Below are 22,427 nucleotides of genomic sequence, written 5' to 3'. Positions count from 1 at the left end.
TTTTCACTCATCAATTACCTGTTGGCCCTTCCTGGATCGTCTGTGGATGTAGAGAAAGGGTTTTTTCAAGGTAATATATGTACTCTAAAATTAATCATCGGAGATAATCAAAGTGACACTGTTCATGCTTCATTACATATTTAATATTGTTCTCCTTCATTATAACAATTGTTTGTAAATCAGAACAAAAATGGTGAAGAATGACTGGCGATCCAGGTTGAGCGACAAGAACCTCTCGGATCTCTTGTTAATCTTGCTCGAGGTCAACTCTATTGAGGACTTTGATCCAAATGATTCGATCGAATTGTGGTACTCCTCGGGAACAAGGACACGCCGTCCATTTTACTAAAAGGGGTCATAATGGGTAAAATTTCTAAAAAACCTTTCCTGTGAATTTACAGATTTTTGATGGAACTAAATACTCTGCTTAGATTCAAAAAGTCAAATTCATAAAAGCACTGACTGACTTCAAGGGCTTGTTGGACCAATATATACTGTTTATATGTCTTTGTTTATTTCTGTATCCGAACTCAGGTGACCGTTAAGGCCTATGGGCCTCTTGTTTATCTGAATTGTTTGTATTTTAATTGTTTTTTTTAAATACCCCAAAAAAACAGGATTTTTTTTGTGCAAAAGTATCGCATGTAGTTGATGAGATTTCCCACTCGCAACTTCTGTAGATAATACAAAAAGACATGCGATAGTCCTACAACCACCGATATACAAAGTATACCTGTCGTATTGTGTAGTCAATGTCCGTGCCTTGTATAGACGTTATTGTTATGATACGTAAACAAAGAAATAACATACGTGTATTAACTGTTTTGCTACCCATTGATTAGAGACAGTGGTCATTTTGAAATTAGGGATTGTAGGCAAAATATTGTGTGCTTTAGACAGATTCAAATCTATCTAAGAGGCCTACTAAAACAAAAAGGTCATATTTTCAGTTATAATAAAACTAAGCACTCCATGTTTTACCAAACCCCAGTCAAGCATTTGCAGTAGCTGTATATCAAACGCAACTGTCAATTTGAGACTTTTAGTAAAGACAAGATATATTTGGAGGTATAACGGGGAACCAAATCGGGACTTCAAAGATAATGTGTATATACATTAATTAATGACGTGGGTAATGCATAACCCTTGTGAAACAAAGGATGTACCTCATCATGTATGTCATCTAAGAGACATTAACCTCGACCTGGCCGAGGCTTTCTGTTTGATGGTGAAACAGAGATAATTATGTCATATTTACAATCATAAAAGATTGATACCTCAAAGGTATGGATCATGATGTCGCCGCCAAAACATGCCAATACCTTAATCATACCCACAGGTATGTTTAATAAACTGGGATTTATTTCTAATGCACCCTAGTAACCAACCCCTTAAGTTATTTTGTAATCTCCAGGTTGGGATGGTTTTATGTCATTGATTGGGTGGCATAGCCTGATACCTGGCTGTAAGTTATAACAAAATAACAATGGTTAAGTTACTACCACATTAATATTGAGTTATTATAGTATTGCTTTCGATGACATTATCACAGTCAGGGTATCGACAGGTGCCCTGATAATGATAAGTGGGTAACACACAAATCCATCACCGGCTAATGAACGTCCTATCAGCTTACTACACTCGCCACGTATGTAGCCAGGTTAGGAGAATGACCGGACCTCAGGTGATCAGAATTTCTTTAGATGACCGATGCATATAAGGTAACAGCCTGACACGGATAAAATGCAAATATTTCATTTTTCTGTAAACGGTTTACAGAAATAGGCCGTAATTACCACCGCTATAAACAACAAGCTTACAGTAAGCAACACATGTCCCCCTGTAAATTTTTTTTAGATGTAGATTACTTTTTTTCTAATCTGTTGCCGGTAATAATTGTTAAGTGGTGCTATCATTGTATGAAGTTTGAACAAATTCTGTCTCAAGTTAGCATCTTTTACTGTTTTAGTAACAATGACCTTTTGGCCCCAAATCCAATCCCAAGCTATGTTTTCTCCTATGTTACCATTGTATGAAGTTTGAACAAAAACTGTTGATGTGTTCTCATGTTATCACTCGGAAACTGAAATTTGTGAAACAATCTATTCTTAGTAACAGTGACCTCTGGGGGTTGACTTTTTGACTCCAATTCAATCCAAAGCCGTTTTTTCACATATACTACGATTGTGTGAAATTTGATAAAAAATCCGTTGATGTCTTCTCAGTTTTCGTCTAGAAACGATAATTTTTCAAACAATCTATTTTGAGTAACAGTGACCTTTGTAGTTGACCTTTCAACCCCAAATTCAATCTCAAGATGTATTTTCTCATATGCTACCATTGTGTGAAGTTTATTTAAAATACGTAGATGTTTCCTCAAGTTGTCGTCTGAAACTAATATTTTGTGAAACAATCTACTTTTAGTAACAGTGACCTTTGTATTTGACCTTTTGACCCCAAATTCAATCAAAAGCTGTATTTTCTTAATGCCATTGTGTAAAGTTTTGATCAAAATTCGATTTTTTTCAAGTTATCGTCTGGAAACGACATCCGGACAGACAGACAGACCCGAACAAACAATATAGTCCCCTCTAGTTTCACCGGTAGGGGACCAATAATCCACATACAACGTAAACAAAGGTTACAAACGTGAGCTTCATGTAAAATCCTCACTTGAAATATAAAGGAATCAATCGGTTAGAGCGTATGCCTCTACGTCATCAAAGTGGCAAACCTATTTGTTTAAATTTAAGACACCAATTTTATAATGACACACGGTAGTGTTTTGTTTCACCAACAACACAAAACGAATCGCTAAGTGCAGGCAACAATTTAGTGTAATAACCAAATCATAAAATGGGTTTTATAGCAAGCATATACATAGGTGAAGGGAGGTTTAAATTGTATAAAGTTTAATGTAAGTTCACATAGCGTTGTTGTCTCACACATTCGTCAAACTTTTGTTAAGTTTAATTTTCCAAAGACAGGTAATGGTTTTATTTTGTCTTTGTATATAAAGAGGTCATTGCAGTTATGTATTTATTGTGACATTATGTTTTTGTGTGTCTCGCATAACATAAAGACATGGCAATCATTACCTTCCTACAGGGGAGATAATATGAAAAGAGGGAAGTCTCTGTTTAATAACAAGTTCGCAGATCCTGATAATGAAAAGCACAAAAACTAATTAGATCCAGTCGATAGTTTTCTCTAAAATTGTGTTTTGTAATGAATATGATCATGGTTTAACCCTGTTTTGCTCGGTTGTTTTTTAATTGAAAACACATCTTAATGCAAAAGGACGATTTGACGAAGGGAAAAATCGTGGCACTTTCTAATCAACTAGTAGATTTCATTATTTGAAATTTTAATTAAAACTAGATTGTGAGGTACTACGTAAGTAAAGTGGAAAATTAATTTAAGACCCATACTAGCATTTTAACTTATCTAGTTTGTTATTGGTGAGGTATCTGATTAATTGAAAAGAAAGGTGAAACATTTCAGTAGCAAGATAATATCACGATAATAAACTAAATTAACTCCTTTTTATCCACAAAACATAATTCAATTAGTGAAAAAACACATTTATCAGACATGTGACAGAGTTTTTCGATAAGACACAAAACATTTTGTATCAATTTGTAATCGAAACTGTTCCATTAGATATTAGTTGCTACCCCAGCATTTGTACATTTTTGAATCCTCAACCTATAAGGATACTACCATTGCATTTTGAGTGCTCTCCCATGCTTAGTTTCTGAGAAGAAGTTGTTTTTTTGGAAATAACCAAATTGACCCTTTTTGACCCCGCCCCCAGGGGGGGTCAGCCCCATCATTTGTACAATTTTGGATCCCCACCCGATAAGGATGCTACCATTGCATTATTGGTGCTATCCCATGCTTAGTGTCTGAGAAGTTGTTTCTATGTAAACAGCCAAATTGACCCCTTTTGGCCCCGCTCCTCAGGCCCTTGGAGGTCAGCCCAATCATTTGTACAAGTTTCAGTCAGTAACCCATATGGATGCTACCTGTCAAATTTTGTTGAATTCTGACCAGCGGTTATGGAGAAGTATATTGTTGACGGACGGATGGACGCCGGACCCTACGGTATGGCGTAAGATCACCTTGGTTCTTCGGACCAGGTGAGCTAAAAAGTTAGCTGACACATCAGCAAAACGTTTAGGAATGTGTGTTAACAGATAATGTGTTACCAAAGAGCACTGTCCAGTCGTGGTGATGCGAATAGATACACCCCAAATTATTTCACACGTGAACGGCCGTCCTTTTGTTGTTACTAGGACGGTAAGCCTAATAAACCAAACCAAATGAAACAAGGAACTTATAAATCATGGTCTTTACTCTACCGACAAAAATAATAGATCGTGGCTCTGTGAGGAGAGCACAACAAATTACCAAGTACTTTGCATTTGCAAAATAAATTCGTTTGATATATGATCTTTTAAACTGTAGCCATCATACAATCTGCTCGTTTTGGACATTTGAGCAGTTTTGGAAAATGTTTTGATTTCGAAAATGTCTGAATAATCTTTCCAACATTAGACTACAGAATTTCGTTGAATATGAAATGAAACATCCTCTAGACATATAAATGAGTTTTTTCGTGTCTTTTTGCAATACTATGTCATTTATATCCCGATTATAATAGGCCATTCCCCCTGGCGGTTAAAAGAGAGGTCCCTAGGGACCTGTCAATGATATCGTTCCATTGCTATAGCCTTCAACAGATCACCAGACCGAAAACAATGGATGTGATATTCTTCATCTCTCTGAAGACATTGAAGACATTTTGAACAGGATTAAACACATCTATTTGACAAAATAGTAGATTAGACATAACTGAACACATTTCCTCAGTCATTGAATCACGAGGATAAGCTGAGTGTGTACAGTTTAGGGAGTAACATTTAATGATAATTTTAACCACTCATACATTATCTATTTTCAATTAGTCGCAAAAGAATTGCCATGCTTTCAAATACTTAAAAAGTTATTTGGTTTATGAAATGAATTTGAACTTCGTAATTGAATTTCGGTTCAAATCATACGACGACCATTAAAAATACCAAACCATTTTTATCAGCTTTACGTTTTAAAAGGTATCGACTTGTTTAAATTTTGATGTACACTCCCTTAGTGCTGAGCGCAAAGCAGGAGCAGAAATTATCACTTTTATAGACTATGGTGTGTCTCGGCCGGGAGATCAACAGGACCCATATGTTGCCCCGACCTTTCTTACAGGCGCGAGCACTCAACCGCAGTGCTACATTGAGGTGGTGTCAAGTGAGACGTAAGAAAAAAAGTTAGGAAGAAAGAAAAGATCAAATTCTAAATTTATTTGCCTTTAACGATCATGCTCTGGTATGACAATATTGTGGTTGTTTTGAAGACAAAGCTTCATCAGTAGATTGTTACTGCTTGGTGAAATAGCTACATTTTCCACAAGTTCAAAGCAACTATGTAGTAAAGACTGTCTAGGTGATGACAAACTGCTACTGATTACATAATTGGCGGATCGTCAGCCGATGATTAGCCACGCCCCTAACGATTCAAGGGAGATCACTTTTTGCTCCGACTTCAGTAAGGTAAACAAAAATGCAAGATGGCGAACACCAAGCTTTCAGATGACTAATTGTAAAAATTATAATATTAAGATAGGTTTGTTGCAAATATTTGTTCATTATATATTATGTTCATTAGAATTTTAATATCATAGTGTAGTTAATAGAAAAAATAGTATCTTTTGTCAAAATTATAACAGAACAAATGTTGAAATACATAAAATCTGAAATACATTAAACTGATAAGTCAGTATTTTGTTTAATCCATGTCCAATATATACATTAAATGTTCATTAAAAGCACATTGAATATACCTAAATTCATTATTCCAATTGATAGCATGAGTGGACAATGTTCCCATCTACTTGCACTTAATTGTACACGTATCTGCTGAATATGCCAACTTTTCATTACTGACAAGTACAATTGGTGGTATGTTTTCCTCTTTAAAATGTTCCCAAATCATTGACAATCTGTTTGAAAACAAATAAACAGAAATGTTAATTCCATGTCTTTATTTATTGCATATATCTTAGTCAATTTTCAATTTAGCTGATATCCAGCAAGTATCATATTCAAATATGGTTCTAGGAATGACCTCTTTTTTTAAAAGATTTTTCCTTTACTTAGATGTAATTTCAAGTTAAGGATAACGTAAGATTTTTTAAGTAAAAAATGTTCATGGAACATGTCGCTCGGGTCTATAAATGAAATACTTGGTAAATCAAATCGGACATCACCACAATGACTTAAAGACTAATTAATATGCCTGTCTATAACAGAATATGAAAAAAAACCGCAGACATGATGCAACAAATGAGAAAATTGTGTGTTGAATACATTAAAGGGACTAAATCGCTAAAAAAATCATGTAATAAAAGATAAAAAGAATTTATAGGACTAAAATTAATTGTAAAAGTTGTGTACTTTGTGTTAATAACAATATTTAAAAGTTTGTATAACAATTTTGTTCAAAATAGAGAAAAACTGAAAATAAATAGGACCGACCTAGTCACTATTTCATATTATTATCTTTCGGCGAGTGTAAACAACCCCTATGTGCATGCGCGACGCGTGAACATTCCAAACATCCGATCGAAGGAAATCTCATCTGTCTAATGGACATATCTACTATCGACTGAAAACACAAATTTATCGACTACAGGTTCCTGATTACTGTGTTAATCTAATAAACGTTGAAACGTATGCAAAAGTTTTGTGAAGAGTTTCTAAGTGTAAATAATCCTATACTGTACAGGTTTTTGTAGCCATAAATAAGGGTTTTCATTATATTATATGGTTTTATACTTGCTTCTACCATTATTTTATTTTCATTTGTCATGATATTATGTACTATTCCGCTAAACCTGCCAATATTATTAGGCTTTAAAAAATGGCCTAATATATAGACTTTATAATAAGGAAAAAATGGAAAAAAATAATAATATAGGCATGTTTAGCGGACTAAGTAAGTACGAGTATTTCTTTTATCATTATATCAATATTTGACATTCCGTATACATTGTATATCCTTAGTTATAATGTCTATCCGTCTAATGGGCATTCCCTATATATCTCTAGTTATAGTCTTTATCCGTCTAATGGACTTTCCTTATATAGCCCTAGCTATAATATATATCCGTCTAATGGAAATTCCCTATATATCCTTAGTTATAGTGTCTATCCGTCTAATGGACATTCCCTATATATACATATGTACCTAGTTATAGTCTCTATCCGTCTAATGGACATTCCCCTATATGTCACTAGTTATATAACTTTTTTACATCTGATTTACTTTAAAAAAATCAGCCTAACTATATATCTAAATTTTATATGTACTTTTATGTATTCAAAGCAAAAATATACCTTACATATACATTGTAGACCTATGTACATATATGTTTGCTTAATAATGTACATGTACACCTGCATTCATGTATAATATATACATAATTAACGGGTGAAAATACCTCTCACTTCTTGTCATATTTCCATCAAATACTCTAAAGCTTCGTAGAACTATGCTGTTTTACTTCGCAATGTAGATACAGGGGCGTAGGAAGCGGGTGTGGGAGGTGGGGGTCGGGGTTGGAGGGGGTCAATTGCCTCCCCGTTTCCCAGGACGCGGGCAAACTTTCTTGTTGCCCCCCCCTCCATTTTCGCCGACTGAAATGTTCTAAAATTGCACATTTGAAAGAAAAAAGGGTCCTCCTGCACATTTTTCGTGAACTAGACTTAAAATGTCAATCAGGGGATTCTACGTACTATTTTAAAAATGTCTCTTAAAAGATTCATCTGTTCATTAATATTTTGTGTTAAACAACAATATATAACGATGGTGTGAAGCCAGTATGTTCAGATCGAGTTGCATAGATATGACGGCATTCACAATTACCAATTAAGTTCTTAATGCAGGTAACTTTAAATATTACGTTTCTTTCTACGCCAATGAGATACGCTGTAAATGTATCGGCTATTACGCTTAATCAGGCCAATATAACCGATAAAATATAAGTTGCCTCTTAGTGGTGTTATTACATCTATATCCATTAGCCGGATGAGATTTTCAGCGACCTCGATTCCGAACTCAAAGATGTTCAATGCCGACAGATACAATTTCTTGTTGTGTTTGGCGATATTTTAACGTTGATAAACATTGCCAATAGTTCAAATTAAATGTTGTAATTTTGAAAACTTTCTAATTTCAGGTATAAGAACGTTTGTAGGAAGTCAAAAACCCTAAGAAATCTATGTTAATCTAATGATTTAGTAACTTTAAATATTATATTGTAACCATACATGTATGGGAGCCTGGTCACTTCTCAATGTTGTTTTCTTTAGAGTGTGGCAAGCTTGTACATACAAGTAAAATAAACGGATTGAAACAAATATAGTATACATTCAATAATATAATAATATTCAATACATGTATTATCAAGAAAGGTTGGGTATAGACTTTGGAACGCATACGTAGGAACATGTGAAATAATATCAATAATCTGCTTAAAATATATAGTTAATGCAAAATATATTACATTGCATTATCAAATATGTACTTTATAACATTATATGATGAAGTAGAGTGAATTATGGAACTATGGTTGGCCCTCCATGTTTGAAGTGGTGCTGATCATGATTAAAGCATAGAGTAACAGTAAAGTGTAAGAGTTCAAATAATTACTTTCAAGCGCCTTTAATCATGGGACACTGAGTTTTTTTTCATCTTAGTTTTACATAATTCAGAAACTTAAATACCATACATATGGATAGATAGATAGATAGATAGATAGATTTTCTTTATTTCCTCTTTTCAGAGATTTCATACCTATCTTACATTTAATTAAAACAAATCGATATTCAGTTTAGAATTTCAAAATCACATTTTCAAAGTAAAGTGTTCATATGCACAATTAGTGATGGAAGTAGGTCAGCAATGTTTATCATCATCATTTCCCATCTATCATGATCAAGAGGAATATCCACCTGGCTTCCGAGTAGAAATTGGCATTGCTTTTCCTCTGAAAGGTGGTCGAGTGTTACATATTCTGTAACTTCTAGGAAGTTTACAAGAAAGTCTAATATTTTTATCGCGACTATAGAGCAGTGCCGGGCACTGGATAAGAAAGTGCGTAGTAATTTGTCAGAATTCTTCCCACATAGTCTACATACTACAATACTACGTTCGTACCGATACGAGAGTTTGATTAACTCGCCCATTTTCCATGTGTGGTTAGGATACAAGACTCAGTATCCAGAGTGGATTAGGACCACAGACAGAGTGGATGCTGGCGTAGGTTTTGAGCACAATCGATTTTTCCATATCGTCCGCCCATTTATTGAAGTAGAACTCTTCTACAATTCTCGTGGTAAAGTTTCTCCAGGAGTTGCGAGTGGGACAAAAACCATCGTATACAAAGTCAAACATTGCTGATGCTACATTAAGCCTGTGTGCGGTTGCAAATATATCTTGAATAAAGCTTTCCGCGAGGAGCATCTTGTTTCCGAATATGAAAGCACAAACACTCGAATAATGAAAAGAGTTTTCCACACGTATTTACTACTTGCAGCACACAGTTTGTTCCAAAAAATAGCATCTTCCTTTTAGCAACCTCGCCAGCAATGTCAAGTAGTCCAACAGCGCGAGTTGTTACAAGTGTAGGTGAAGTTTGTTCGAAAGCCTTGGCATCTCCGGGCAGCATATCGTTGAACGACGCAGAGTTCCTGCTGAGAGTATTGCATAGGTTAGCCCACAATTCGGATCCATACAGCACACGCGATTGGACTATACTTTTGATAAGCTTGCAGCTTATCAACGGATTAATGCCGCCACCGTGAACACCAACGCTTATCAATGAATTCAGTGATTGTCTCCCATTCTGACAAGCTTTTTTTATGCTCTCGTCGCAATGCAAATTCTGAGCTCTCAAGACTATACCGGCGTATTCCTTGGTTGTGACCCACGGAATAGGTTGCCCTCCGAGTGCACATAGAGTTCGTGGAACGCGCTTTGTGTGGCCCCATTTGAAACTGTATTAGAGAACTTTTCCCGGGGTTATAATTAAGACGCCATTTTCGCGAGAAGCTGTACACTAAGTCTAGGAGACACTGCAAGTTCCCAATGGAACAGTCCACAAGTAAAGTGTCATCCGCTAGAAATATTGCTGGTATGTGTAGATTATGAATAGTGAGTCCAAACGGACACGAGTCAAGCTCTAGAATAAGGTCGTTGATCATGACAAGAAAAAAAACATGCGGATAATGTCCGACCTTGACCCACGCCTTGCTCGACAGGATATGGACTTCCGGTTCTGCCTTCATGCAGTACGCATGATGTAACACCCTTAAAAGAGTTCGCTATGATCCGCCATATCTTACCATTAAAGCCAAGATTATAGAGTTTAGTGAGAAGACCATTTTATCCAGACACTATTGAAGGCTTTCGCGTTATCTAAAAACACCGCGTACACTTTCGAGTTGCGTTCAAGATGATGACTTACAGCTTCCCTTACCGTGAAGGCAGCAACAATACTACCACAGTCTTCTCTAAACCCTTGCTGAAGGCGATGAGGAAAGCTTATCTCGGAACAAACTTTCGCTATTCTTTGGTAGAGTACTTTTTCAAATAGTTTTTGTAGGACCGGGGTAAGGGTTATGTCCCTGTAATTGTTCATATCCAATTTGTACCTTTTTTTTCCCCCCTTTGAATAGTGAAATAACGATATCATGCTTGAAGCTCACAGGATAGTCTTCAATGTCAATAATGGCGTTATAAAGATATGTAATTGCCTTCAAAAGATGTTCCTCCCCATATCTAATATGTTCTGCTACGAGGTAGTCATGCCCACTTGCCTTTCCATTTTTCATGTCTTTCAAGGCATTTGACACCCCTTGTTCGTTTATGCGCTTCATACATACTTTGTCGGGGTTAAAATAACTGTTACTATGCAACGTACTGATTTTAGAGTCAGTTTCTAGCTTATGTTCGGCATCATAGTGATCGTTTTCAGATACCCGAGCAAGCTTACTGTAATGCTCCGTCCAGAACAAGCGATTTGCATCTACGTCAAGTTAAATTGCGCCATTAATATCGCAACTCTGAGGATTCAAGACATTATATTTCCATTCTACTTTCCAGTTTCCCGTTTAATCTATGTTAAATCAGATGGGCAATATTCTGGCTATAGAACTCAATCTGGTCCAATCGTAATGAATAATCTAACGTTTCGCCGCGTCACTGACAAGTGCTATGTCAATGTATTACTTACGCCTATACATAACGGTCAAATAATTATCAAAAGTTGTTTTAAATTGTGTAGTCTATGCCAATCTAATAGTATTATCGTGGTTGAAAAAATCTCTTGTATCCAAAAGAAAACGTCATCGCATAATTTTCATTTGTTCGCTTGTTTCAAACCGTTTTTGTGGTTGAAAAACTATATTCAGAAGTTGATGCTATTGCTGTTCCGTCTATGAACGAACGATCAACACTAGCGCAAGCGGGAAATTTAAAGGATATATGTGTGTAGTTTTGAATTCGAAGGATCGTAAATGGAAATATAAGTAGATAAACTGTTACCAGATTGGGACATACAGTTGATATGAAGCCCATCCGTCCGAAAGATAAATATTCATGGCGCCCTAACGGGCGCCATTCTATTTATCTTCCTTCCGGGTGTGGCTTCATATCAACTGTATGTCCAATCTGGTAACAGTTTTATTGCTTAATTATTTTTCTCGCCGGACCGTGCCTTGTAAAAAGTTCCGCTATACAACTTCAGCAGATTTTTGGAGATCATTCAGCTGGTCCTGCTCGTATTGGTGTCGAGCGGCCGAGAGTGCCTTTACGAAGGCACGATTACATTTGACTCTATACTGTTGATAAAGACTCAAAGTCCATTCCGCGTAGGACGACCCTCAAGAATCCATTTTGAACGTTTTTTTTAGCGCATTGTTGAGTGTAAGCTTTTAACTTGACCATAAAATTCCAATAGGGTTTTATGGAATGGTCGGAACAATTTTACGAGGAAGAGTTTTCGAGAGCGGCTTCGTGTATGCAGAGTAGAAACGAGTTTGAACTTCTCCTCAAGAGAAAGTACATCACATGTCCTATCATGAAGGGATTCTACGCGACAAAGTTTCTGTCCCAAACAGTTTCCGTTGTCCAGCCCCCCCATCTGCCCCCCTTAGGCAGAACATTTTTTCCAATTGACGGACAGCATGTTGTGTTCATATTTGATAGTCACACAAGGTAACGTGGTACTTCAAGCGTATGGGAGATGGATCAGAAACGTATCAGGTATTGATCGTCGAGAAATAGCACAGTCACTCACACAACTCAAAACTTTATTGTTCTGGACAAAACATGAATCAATGAGGGTCTCCACGCCCCGTCTTTGGATATATAAGTTGCGTAGCAGCCCTTAGCCCAAACTGGGAGTTCACCGAAACTAGGTTACGATCGCGCACGAAGCTTTCTAATAGAAGACCTCTATCATTTGCAATGTCGTGATTCTTTGATCCGAATTCCTTTACTCATTTGCGCTGTTGTAAATCGCCTAGCAGAATAACCATGTCCCTTGGCTCTGAGAAACGGTCGTACAAATCAAATATAACATCTGAGATGTGTCAATATATATCGCAAATAGAAATAGTTTAGTAGATGGTAACAATGTAAACTTTAACATGAAAAAATGACGTGGATGCACGGAAGTACGGATATCTAATGGTATGTACGCGCAACAACATACTGTTGATTACGTACTCGTACTGAATAATTTAGCATACCGTGCTATATATTTGACTAATTTCGCCATGCTTCAGTGCAACAGTGCGCGAGCTAAGAGCGGCAATGCAAAAAAAGGCTCCAATTCAAACGAAGAGCAACAATGCGCCATGTAAACACACTGTCGCATGACGCATTGTCGAACTTTGCTTGGTGCACTGAACGTGTGACATGGCCGAATCTGTCACCATAACATGACGGTTATTTTCGCGTTTTTGCGAGACATTGATAGGATCGCGAAAATTGAAACACGAAAAGTTTGCGAAATGGTTGAATCAGATATACACTGAAGCACGCTAATTATATGTTTAAAGTGAAAGTGGATGGAGAAAGTGCGTTGCGGATGGATAAAATGCTTAGCAGTCGGTAAGATGATGTGCAGTTGTAAATGAGCGTTGCGTTGCGGACGAGAGGAAGAGAGAACTAACCATGAAGATTATACCTATTTCAGTGCTTTATAAACTATTAGACTATTAAATGCATTGATCTTTTGCAAATGTCCTCCTAAGATGTTACACTAATCTGTGATTTATTTTACGTCATATAATCAAGTCAAAGAGACGAAAAACCGTCATTTGCTAATTGTCGTGTTTATAGGGAAACTATGTAGCTAGCCTTCATAAGATCTTCTCAGAATATCATAAAGATACGTTAGTAAACCATAGTTGTTTTACATAAGTTGTGAAATTGCTTTAAAATAGGCGTGATGTTTGTGTTTATTAAAGTGGTTCGCAAACAAAAAGTAAACTAATATGCGGATGTAAGTAAATTGATATGCAGCGGTAAGATTTTAATCAAGGCGATATTCAGAGTGCTTTAAACAATTATTTCTAAGCTTTTGAACACCGAACTTTTATCCAAAATTTGGGAATCAATTTATTATTATCGTGACAGAGATATGCGGCCTTCCGGTAAAGGTTAGATATCTCTTTATGCTGAAGACCAAATTGCTAAATTTAAAAACAAACTTTTTCTCATTTTTATCTGGGGCTCGCGGTGGCCGAGTGGTTAAAGATGTCCCGACATATTACCACAAGCCCTACCACCTCTGGGATGCGGGCGTTCGAATCCCATGTGGGGCAGTTGCCAGGTAACTGACCGCTGGTCGGTGTGGTTTTTCTCCGGGTAACTGCTCCCGGCTTTCCCCACACCAAACCAAATTTAACCTATGCACTTGTCCTTATTATGGTGGACCCTTGGCTGTTAGCATAAGGACGTAAAAAATCTCCATAAACCAAATTATCTGAATCCCTCAAAAATTAAGCGGACCGGCTATTTGGTATATAAATAACAAAGACAATAAATATACATCATTTGATTTTAATTTGTGACAATGCTAGGAAGAATTGAGTATTTACTGAATGTTTAATGAATAATAAATCAAGTTTGTACAATTTATTGTTCCATTCTTATGTAACATTATATAAGGTAAATAAAAATCATGTTTGTACAACTTATTTGTTCCATTTCCATGTTGACTCGTTGTATATATAATAACATGTGTTTAAATCAAATATAACAACTATAACTGATGAACACAACCTTATATATGGAAATTGTTAATACCAAATGGTCCAGATAAAGCTCAGTGGTACTCTGGGTAAATAGCCTTCCACCTCTGAAAATAAATGATATTCACCCAAATTCCTATGAATAAAAAATAATGCATAAAAGATGATCGTCTAAAGCAAACAAATAACCCAGCTTTGCTTATCACCAACTCAATGTAAATTTACTCGTTTTTTCTATATAATATTATTGTATATCATACAAGCATCACTAATATGCATAGGAAAGCACCAATATACAAGATATTTATGTACAAACACAATATTCAACATACAATAATAATAAAAACAACAAATTCAGCAGCCTTTGTTTCAGATACCCCATGGAAACATTGTATTTAGTGTGTTACTTGTTAAGGTAATATCATAACATAATAAAAATCTTTATCCTGCCATAAGCATTTGCATTGTCGGAATACACCTACCACATATATTTTTTGCTGTATTTTAGCACGTGCGCCGATTCTATCGACCTTCTATTGGTTGATCTAATATTTGAAAATCGGACATGTTTGTTGAAAATTGTGAATACGAATATGTTAATAAATGTAACACTGCTAAATATAAAAAAAAAATCATGGTTCTTTTTTAATGCTGCAGGATAAATGATTACAAAGTGAGTGTCTTAAAAATAAAAGCTGTATTTTGGATCAGGGACAGAGAGACGAAAGTGGCTCGCCAATGTTTTCATTCTTAACCCTTGGCAAAAAACACAGCTTACATTTTAAGACACTGACCCGGTATTTTTCTATTTAATTTTCTGTATAAAAATAGTTTGGTTTGCTGGAAAGACAAGGTTATAATTATACCAGTACGCATTGCTAAGATGCATCAATAAAAATCGGTCCCTTTATACTTAAAATCTTTATAAAATCAAGTTCCATATTTCTCGATTAAGCTTTGTTTGTAATCATATGATGTAGTTAAATAGACATCTAGAGTAATATTTCAGAAAATTCCGATAATCTTCGTAATTATAAAACGATAAGTGTCGGAAATTTCTCAGAGATGTTGCGATTCTCAAGATAGAGCTGATACTGGTTTAAATAAACCACTGTTTCGATGGTTAAAATAATGCCATTTGATACGAATTCTGGAACTCATGTCTTTGGATACTTCAATCGGAATTCCTCGGACAGTTAAGTATTAAACGCTTCTTCTGTGCTTGTCGGAAAGGTCCGAAGATGTCCGATTGCGTAACCTTTGACATTCGTTTACCTAAGAGTCGAGTCAAGCTGTTACCTAAAATGATGGTCATTTCGTTTACTCCAAGTTCGCTGAATCGCTTGTTATTTGACGTAAAAAAAGGCCGTGTTCAGCAGGAATTTAATGGGATCGAGACTCCAACTTCAGTCAGCCAATAGTGTACATTTTATCTATTTAAAGATATATAAAATAAGTCAATTGTAAGACCATTAATGGTTACGGTTTAGGCAGCTGTAAGGGCCAGACAGATATTCATAAACATATAAATGTCATGAAAGACCCAATAATGTACATTTTAATATATATATAATTACATGTCAATGATCAGACCAATTATGTACATTTTATCTAAGTGAAATAAAGGCAGACATAGTCAATGGAGCCGAACCATTACGTCATTTTTTACTACCAGAGGCAGACATATTGATGATATCATGTTTTTCTATGGGGTAATGAAATGAACAAAAATTCAATCAAGAATGAATGTGGAAACTCTATGTGGAGAACAAGTCTTAAGAATATCACATGTAAATCTACTAGAAAAGAGGAAGACCCTTGGACCTTTTTGTTGCTTAAGTTGATTTAAATAAATAATGTATTGTTGCAAACTAAAATGTTACACATTGTTTGATAGAGTCTCTTAACAGTAGGTGAAAATAAAGAATGTGCTGTTTTGATTTAAAAGAACAGCAATATCGACAAACGTATACAATATGATTGTAAGTCCTATAAAACAGTGTTCGCTTACTAGCTGGTAGGTTATCTATATTGTTAATTACGACCATTATATTTGTGAGCGTCAATTTCACGACCGTTATACTCCAAAAAAGTATAAAAGTTTACACTCTTAAAACACATGATAACAATCTAAACCGTAGCCCTCAAGGTCATAAAACTCCTGTAATATGGCAAATACATACTACATTAATAAATATCCCCATCCTCGATACGTGCCGTGAAGGGTGTGACCGCCGCGTGACATATGGTATTAATATGATACGTCCTACATCAATTCACGAACAGACCATACACCTATCGTAAAAATCTTTAATCTTACTCAAGTAGGGTATACAACGATATTTACAAAATGCGTTTTGAATGGTGAGAAAGCATTTGTAACGAAATCAAAATAGCCATGTCATCATTACAAAGTAAGTTACGTCATAAAACAGGGAGGTAACCTGAGTACTCCGCACCCGTGACAAACTTAACACTCCTCAGTATGTGAACCCATGGCAGTTTTGGCCTCCATCATTGCAAGGTCGCCAGTCCCAAACAGGATCCGGGGTCCAAACATCCGAATGAGAGGAAAGTAAACACTGTTTTGGGTCAGCTCAGTGACGTCATACCTGACTAATCAAATTCACAATTCAATATAAACGAAGTCGTTTCGAAAAGAACTACCATCAAAAATTTTATTAATGTTTGTCTCGTGAACACTACTCCCAATCCCCGCGACAATTATATGAGAGAAACACTAAAATATATTGTTTTCAATTCAACGTCACCTATTAAAGCTTATTATACAAAATAAAACAATTTATTTTTCTGATATTTTATCAAATACGCTTTTCCTTCCGGATTTAATACTACGAACTTCCGGTTTCCGGTTAAAATTTATGGTGGTCCAAGGAGTATTCTGTAGATAGGGAATGGACGACACAGAACTCCTTACCGTAGGGTAATACCGTTAATGACACTGACTTGGTACTCGGATGCTTCTCTCGGTTAATTCTGTAATCAATCACAGGTTTTAAAAGAAATCATTTTGAGAACAAAAATAATTATCAAAGATTGCTTCAATTAATTCATTTTTATTGAAATTAGATGGATTTCGCAATCAAGTAATATTTTGTAACGTTTCCAGATTGTTCATGTATATCGTTGTGAACTTTGCTTGTTACATAATAGATAAAGTAACTTACAGAATAAATCCCATTACCACAATCAATTACGTAATTTAAAGGTCAACCTGTATTATATAACAAATCCCATATACTTTTCATTGTAAAAAACTATTCTCCCCCTATATTATTTTCAATGCAAGAACATAGCTAAACCGTCGGAGAAATTATCCAACCGTAGTTTTCACATGAGAATCACGACCATGTTTTGTTTCAAACTGTCCGCCTGAATTAAGTGATTTGTTCACATAAAAACCGCACAGGATGATAAGACTCAACTCCCCGATTATGAATTATAGGGGGAAAAGGATTTCGCATATACTACCGTAAAATACGTTTAAATATAAACTTTTTTGTAATCGTTATGTTAATTATTAATTGTTTGATATAAATATAAAGAGAACCTTCCTCAACCCTACATTGCGACACATTTCATAAACATCTTCACAATGAATAATAAAAGAACACACAATAATAAGAATATGGATAATTCTTAATCTCCCCATGCAGATTAGGATATGTAGAAGCTGCATCAATTAGGATATTTGTAAAAACAAAAATAACAAAACACTTAACAGTACTGTGTTCAGCTCTATGAGTGAATACAATCATCTTTTCATTGGCAAAAAAGCCGTCTGATATATTTTAGAGGATTCTTTTCTAATAAAACAAATCACCTGTATAATGGCGGATACTTCCTTAGGAACTTCGTAAACACACCTGTTACCATAAAAGACCAGCCTGTACCGGAAGTGTTTTTTCGTATACTTGGCTCCGCCTGTTAGAAGAGAAAAAAAAAAATCTACTACTAGTAAGTATTAGTTTATCACAAAATCCAAAACTGTCAATACCTTGATAATTTTTACAAATGTAATTTTTTAAATATTACAACCGAAATAGTAATTACACGTAGAATCGGTATACATCTTTCCTATCCCTATTCGGTATTTAACAATTCCCCTGCCTGCCATCCACGCGTGCACCCGTTCAAATGTTTAAACAAGTAGGCCTAATGACCAAATACTGTAATTGCAAGATCACGGAATAGTTTGATTTATACAGACTAGTTGTCATTTTTGAGGCGGTAGTCGCGTCGCCAATGTATGGGGTGAGGCGTTCTTGAGTGTTTTGGGGAAATCCAATTATAGTTATTCTGTAAATGGGTGAGTGTGTACCGCCCCAGTTAGACGTAGTGATAAGACTGTGACTTTCCGGAACTCAGGTGGGCAATGTATCACCAATCCGAAATTGAATCATGCCCCTTCTTGATTTCGGATTTACCTGCAATCTTCCAAGAAAAGCCAGGAATGGATTGTCGTAACGAAGTCAATGGCTTATGTTTCTGTACACAACAATAGTCCGGTAATTAATACTTGCTGGTGGTATGACATTGTTTCTGTTTGGACTAGGTGGAGATGTCGTCTGGACTTTAATGAAGTGTAAATATATTTAAACGCACTGTATATTATTGCAAAATTTGAAGTGTTGTTAATTGGTATTTGTTATTCAAGATAACTGTGTTCACCACCAATCGTCGGTTTGATTTTTGGCAGCTGTGTTGGCGGCGTATTACTGTATATTGACACTAATCGACACTAACGGATTCGCACACTCGTATAGACAGAAAAGGCAGAAAAGGAATTAACTCAATTATGTGGAATGACAATTACTTCACCAAGTTTATTCTTTCATTATTGTTTTTCATAGATATTACTAGATGCACTGATTTTCTGTGGCTATTTTCCAGTTCATGCGTTGATTATTAGCATGTAGGAAGTCTTTGCTTCGTAAGTAAACTCGGTCTTTAAAAACCGAAAAGGGAAACCAGATCACGTACATATGCAGGCTGACGGTTTACAATGTACATATATGTGAGATACACGATGTCGTTGGCTTTCAGGATAGTGATGATACTACAAAGTACGGGTCATTTGGTTTTGTAAATATACATTAGGGTGTTGTGAAATAGTAATAAAAATCATGGGTACGAATTACATAATCACAGTCTTCTCTTTGTTTTTTGTAAACGTGGTGAATGATTACGAGTAACCATAGAGCGTCGACTTGTTCGCAGGGGAAGATACTAGAATATATCATTTTACTCTTTAGTTTCGCCCTGTGACAAATGTCACGCCAAATGATTTCGGAGTACCTTAAGTAAAACTACTTTTTGTCTTATGGCAGTGTGTTATTTTCAGGTTTTATCAAGCACCTCGGGAGATAGTTACAACTTCGCGGTAAATAAACCATTGGCCAATCACGCTGACTTCGGGGGGGGTAAAACCACTTATATGCATTATAATAAATGATAATCGGGTCTGCAAATAAAGTCTTGGATGTTAGGTTTTATTTTAAATGATCACGTCTTACATGTATAACCCCTAAGGTAATTGTATTAAAATTGGGTGGGAAGGGTTTGAAAAGATACAGTCCCGTTTCATCTCGAAATATACGGGTATCATACCCTTGGGGGGATACTAGGGTAATATGTTAGGGGATTGTATGACTGGCCATATGCGTTTAAAATAATTATTATTCCTATCTGTTCTCCTGTGATGCAGATCTCTACAAAATTTATCGGGATTATTCTTGTTTGGAATGTACGCATACTATGTTCCCTATTAATTGTATGGACAAAACTAAAATAAAAGGGACCCTAATGTGTCTAACGATCTTGTGAATAAGTGTCGTGTATCATAGTCGCGCCGTCAAGGCACGAGTTCGTACCGGGCTAGTCAATGATGGAACGCGATGGGGAAGAATCATGGTAAGTTTTTGTGGCACAGTAGACAGTATGACGTCATTAAAGGCAGTATATTACATTGTGTATGCTATTTTGGATTCTCTTGAGCGTGACGGAGCTTGCAACCACTGCCTCCACCGCCAGGGTATGACAGGCCCCCTCTGGGTTATTGAAACTAATCCTTGCAACACTTCCGATCAGGTGTCATAGTCACCATGTATCCTACAGTGTATCAAAATGGCTTCGGAATCTGGGCTCGGGTGTTATGCTTGCGAGCGTGAGAGGAAAAGTTTAAACACAAAATTATCGGACTCTACAAAGCACTTCCTCCCTTAATGACCTACAACTGTGCTATGATATTTGGATGGACATTTCATGATAAGTATAAACGTTAGTGACTTTTCGATAACAGAACTCTCATTATAGGACAATTGTGTAATTGTAGTTATCGTGTGAACACGGTTGGATTGAGTTTGTGATATTTTTTTTGTTGGTCAATCATGGTCGATGGTGGTGGGTAGCAAGCGCAGGTATCTAAATGTGCAAGACTTTATTTCATTGCCGATAGGTAGATAAATCGTTTTTCTTGAGCTTGTAGTGTGTAAAACATTCCTTTCGGTTTGAGATACTTACTCGATTTCAGGGTTTAGTAAAACTTTCGGTGGCTGGGATGGTTAAAATCTGTAACATGGGGGGATGAACGCAAACAGGGACAATTCTTGAGTAACATGTTTTTTGTACTGAATTGACGGTTCTTGGGTAACAGATACCGGAAATAACTCTTGGAAGTAGTGTGGGGGTTTGTGGTACTTCCGGAACATTGCGCCGATTGTGTCATCCAATGCGGTGGTAAGCGATGATACATAAGGCAATGTCATTTGTTGGTAGCAGGGGGAGTCCCTTTATTGAGTGCATTAGACTTAAGCGTAATTTCATATCATAATCGTCTCGGGAGGGATTTTTTATCACCGTGCCTTTTATAACCGTTAGTTTCAAACGGGGTCCACAGTAAATTAGGACTTTGGATGAATGGAGGAATGGGTCGGGTATTGGCCGCTGGGGGGTAATAGTTCGGGTTTTTGTGGGGTACATTATATGTTCATGCTCCAGGGAGTTCGAATTAGCATTACTTTCTGCAGGTCGCGTGTTTAAATATCTGACTTAGGTAACTTAGTCTGGGAAACAAAGACGTTTCTAGGTACTGGATTCCTCACGCTGAATTCTTGGGTACGTCACAATAGGTTTGGGACTGCTGGAATTGCGTGATGGGGCGGTCTAATTATAGGAATGTGAGCGGCGATATACGTTTCCATTGGGTGGTGAATGCTCCGACCCCCACCAGAAATTACCTCGTACAAACGCCATAATTACAAACTTCCATCCATCCCAATGTACCAATTTAGACTCATTAGTTAAATCAAATGACTAGATTAGTCCAATTGCTTGGATTTTTTTGGGGCGTGATACGTCAGCTGGGTGAAATGTGTGAACTGTCGTATAATAAGCCAGGAAATCAAAATCGGTAGAAGGTAGATGTTGTGGAATTAGATTTGAACAATACGTGAAGAAATCACAGTGGATACGAAGAAGTATCAGTTATTTATTATGACATGATAAGGTATGGATTATTTCACTAGATTGGGCGGATCCGAAGATTTAGATTCGTAGTAAGGCTATCGATGTCAATAGGTTCTTTCTTTCGATTTTTCGGAATAGATTTATAAGCTATGATGACAATGACGTTATAACAGCTGTTATTGAAATTTTAATTGGATTCTAACTTTTCCCGCTTCCGGAACCTGGTATTTTAATTGACAGTATGTTACAATTATGATGTGTAGTATCGTCATCAGAATAGTCGACAGATCACCATGTTGATATCAAAATTAAGGCTTGTGTCTGGTTTAATATCGTGAATCATGTTCAACTCCGGAGTGACTCAGTAGTTCTAATAGACATATTTTATGAACTTATTCTGTGTATTGTTTTTACTCTTTTGGGTTGATTGAAATTGTCAGTACTTGGGCTGTCACTCCTTACATGCTGTCGGGCCGGACTGGGTGCGCGGGGCGTATTTGGTGATGCTACGGACCGGTTGATGGTGCAGGCTTAGTGATTGGGGCCACTGGGGGTTTTTACTAG

This window comes from Argopecten irradians, chromosome 10 (assembly GCF_041381155.1).
Source record: "Argopecten irradians isolate NY chromosome 10, Ai_NY, whole genome shotgun sequence".
In the NCBI taxonomy this organism is placed as follows: Eukaryota; Metazoa; Mollusca; class Bivalvia; order Pectinida; family Pectinidae; genus Argopecten; species Argopecten irradians.
Note: the sequence above shows the minus strand (reverse complement) of the source record.